A 4521-nucleotide genomic window follows, 5' to 3' on the forward strand; every position below is an offset into this window, starting at 1 on the left:
TATTTCTAATTTATTTGCATAAATAATCATTTTTATAGACTGATTGTGTTAAAAACTAAGTATTCGAAAATAAAGAAATAAGTTTGTTTACTTTAAAACTATTTGCGATTTATTTTGATTTATATATAAAATACTACATATTTATTTTAAAAACAAGCATTACACGCAAAAATTTATTTACAATATGGAAAGCTTAATAAAATATCAGAATTTGAAATGCACTCAAACTTAATAAAGATTATCTTTGAATCTTTAGAATAATGTCTTCCAAAAAAAATAATATTTATAATTTCGATTTTTTTCACAAATTCAAACATAAATATTGAATACATCATCATAAACACATAATATAAAAAAGAGACTTCCAAGAAACTCAATGGGATAGATACGGAGAGATATATCTCAAACTATAAAGTTGCCACTATTTAATGTGAATCGAATTTTTCTTCTTTCGGTTGAGAAAAACATCATGAACTGGAATGAAACTGGAACTTGTTGAAGGATCGAAATCGTTATATCGGTGCGGTGAAGACGTCGTGTTTATTAGAATAATACAAATCTTTTATTGCTAAGCTGATACAATGAGGAATTTTTATTTTCTAATCGATGACATAATTTATGAGTCCTTCGCAAAAGAATTAAAAAAGTGTGTTCTACTTTCCATTCTTTCTTCCGTTCATTTCATTTCCTTCCGTTTTCTGCCTTATGTACTCAACTAAAGATATGCTTTACTTATGTTTATGTAAGAGTTCTTATCTTTTTATATGAGCACTTTTTTTCAGTGCAAGATACCCATTTTATTTGAAAATTCAGAAGTCATCCGAAATCAAGATATAGAAATGTTAATCTATAATTTTCTTTATTTCTGGTAATTTTATTTCAAAATAACGGAAATGTGTAACACCTAAATTTAATATATGAAATGTTGATATTTATTTGATATACATATCATTCTATTCCAAACTTGAAACTTTCATCGAACTTATAACCTGAAATTTTTCGTTGTCTTGCGCTATTTCTATCTGAAAATTAATATTTTATTTTACAGAGATAAAATCATACCTAGAACTATTAAATGTAACAATCGTTTTAATAGAATCCGAAATAATATTTTAATAATATTAGGTGTAGTAAAAAGAAATCCATTATTTTTCCATTCAATTTCATGCAAAAATAATGGATTTCTTTTTACTACACCTAATATGTATGTAAAGACTAATTGTATAATACTTAAATATTTTACCGCAATTTTATTAGACTTCGCACAGACATTCATGCCTAGAATAGACATTGCTTTGAATAATTGCTATGAAATATTGAATTTTTCGTTGACATAATAACTGCTGTTTAGCTTGTTAATTTAGTCACTAGTTTACTTTGTTTATTAGCCTCTTCTTTGTTTGGACATTTTAATAGCGTCTCTATTTTTATTTTATATATTCCTTTTCCCGATATAGGAACATAATATAGTTCTAAAATATTTAGCAAAAAAAAACAAAAAAAAGATTTAGATGTTACAGCGAAATATGCCATTGTAGATTACACTAACATTGTAGATTACCTGCGAATTTACACTTTTGAATAATCGTCTAGTAAACACTTAATAATTTTTTTACATTGATATATTATTTATTTGTTTTTATTGTAATTATTATCATTTTTTTACATATTGAATATGAATCAGATTTTCATGCAAATTTAGCTGTATATCATGATACAATTCTGAAAGAACGTCAGAGGTCAAAAATGATGATTTTCAAGATTTTCAAGATGTAACACTGATGGTCAATTTTTTTTTAATATTATTAATATTATGTATATATAATGTATATAATGTAAAAATTTTAACATTTAGCTTTAAAATGTATATCCGATTTTGTTTTTATATGTCTTTTTTCATATCATTAGGATTAAAATAACATTTATTTTATGAAAAGCATGTACTTGCCATCATTAATGACTGTTATACTGAAAATTCCGCCTTCATGAGTAAAATTTTGCTACAGAGAAAAAAGTATCAATCGGCAATTTCATGTAATCAGATTCGACTCTGCACATACGCTTTGTAGATGATTCATACACCACCAAACCTGAACCTTCTGTATCAGTCATAAATACCTGTATTTATTTACATGTATATTGAATTACTTAACAAGTAAGATACAATATATTGCATATACATTTGTTTACGCAAATATTACTCGGTATATACATATGTGTGTATATATATATATATATATGTGTGTGTATATGTAATTAAATGTGTAATTAAATAATAACTTGCGCAAACTAATATTTATTACTGCGATTAAAAAAGAAGGTATACTAACAATCATTTTGTTCAGAAATTGTTTGCATTCTTCGGGAGCATAAACTAAAGGCTAATAGACTAATAAATTATCAATAATCCAGAGTTTGTTTGATTACTAGCGAAATCAAGTGGAAGGTATAAATAGTTTTAACAAGTGTATTATCTTTTAAATCAAAGATCAATAATTTTGGATTATAGACTTGGTCGAATTGCCCGATTTTGCCATTATCCAGAACGATGATGTGATTGCATTGAATCTAGGATTAAAATAAAAATTCGATTTCATATATTTGTATTAACCCGATTATTGTGTATGTATGCAATGTACCAGTTAACATCTAATCATTCATGAAAAACTCTATTTGTATCCTACCTAATGTACCATATATTCCGGAAATTGAAAACATTCATAAGAGATGTTAATTATAATAGAATTTTTAAAGTGATCCCATATTAGTAGTAGTGATCTATATTAACACCTTTTTCTTTAATAAAATGTTGATATGGATATATTTAAATAATTTATTTGATATAGATATATTTAAATATAAGATATAAATATGTGACATATACATATAAATTAAAGAATCACTTGAACGAATTAAAGATGTCGAATACTTACATTCGTTCGGTAAACATTTACAATACCATCGCACATACTATTATATCAATTCCAATCTGGATACGGCCGTAAAATTGGACCTCCTGGTCCTTTAGTTACTGTCGTCAAAATAGCAGGTGAACCAGAGCCATATATATTAGTAACAGTAGCCATATACATTAGTAACGAATACCTGTAAGTATTTTATTTGTAAACGGAACCTACGTTTTCTATTAAAAATTATTTTATTTTTTTAATTTCATGACAGTAATGCTATGCGTTGTGTTGACAATATTAAAGTATGAAATATATTAATCCATAATATATTTATATTACAATTAAATACTATATTTTTTATTACACTTAAATACTATATTTTTGATTACACTACAGTTAAATGCTATAATTAAAATGCTATAATTAAAAATAAACTGCGTGATAAAAGAGAAATATTCATGTGTAAATGTAAGTATTTTTTTACAATTTTTTCGAATGATCTACCATTATCCTACCATCCGCTTTACTTGCATCTTCGAATAAGCACAATAATGGATTGTAAGAGCCGGATCTTAACGCTTCTTTCTTCTGCTCTTGATTTTGCTATTCAAAGTCAGCGTATTTCCATTTATGTATGACATTCACTTCAACTCCGAAGCTCACAATCACCATTGATAGAATTGGTAAAATAAACGAAGAAAATCCCATGTTTAGTAACTGATAGCTTACAGGTATAACGTTGTATAGCTTAGGGCGTGACAAAAAGGGATTTTTTATCCAAGATAAGAATTCGTCTTGGAAGTTTAAACTTCGAATTCCAAAAAAAATATTGCATATATATGATAAAATGATGATAAAAAAATATTGCATATATATGATAAAATGATTTTGTAATCTTTTAATGTAGTCGCAACGAAAATATTTCCGATAAAATATTTGCTATAATTTCATTTACTTTTAACAGATTTTCGAAATAACAATAAGTACTTTTTCTCTGTTTTTGTTATTAGTATAAGTTAACATTCTCTCTCTCTCTCTCTCTCTCTCTCTCTCTCTCTCTCGCTATATCTCACTTAATTTTTTTACAATGAATTCCATTTACGTTGAAATGTAATAACGAATTATATTGGATAATAACTCTTTTTTGAAAGCATATGTATGAATTATGCGTAAAAACAATTTGGTTTTACAATAAATTGTATTTGTTTGTAAATTGTAATAAATTACGCTAAGTGGAAAAATTTTTGAACGTGCATTGAGAGAAATTTTTGGCTGAAAATGAACAAACTAGTAAGATTCTACATAATCATATTAATTACAATTATAATTGGATATTTGTTTATCTCAATTAGAATTTAATAAATTCAACCAGGAAATTTAGATCCGTTTTCAACCAGAAATTTTCAGTGCCTTTTTTAATAAGTTAAGTTTGTTTGACTTTTTGTTTGATTAACAATAACAATTGGAGTAACAATGAAAATACTGATCTGTAGATGGTAGACGGTAAGTTGCAAATGTTAGTGCAATAACTTGTCTGTTAGTTATATTTTTTTCGACAAATATGTATGAAAATATTTTTTTAAAACATTTGTACAAAACATTTTACGTAACC

At 25.9% G+C, this 4521-nt stretch overlaps 1 pseudogene; it reads right to left on the reverse strand.

Annotated features, from left to right (window-relative positions):
• Positions 1–842: 842 nt before the first annotated feature.
• Positions 843–3617, reverse strand: LOC108686846 (annotated as a pseudogene).
• Positions 3618–4521: the final 904 nt, after the last annotated feature.

The sequence above is a fragment of the Atta colombica genome, unplaced genomic scaffold (genome assembly GCF_001594045.1).
Source record: "Atta colombica isolate Treedump-2 unplaced genomic scaffold, Acol1.0 scaffold197, whole genome shotgun sequence".
NCBI lineage: Eukaryota > Metazoa > Arthropoda > Insecta > Hymenoptera > Formicidae > Atta > Atta colombica.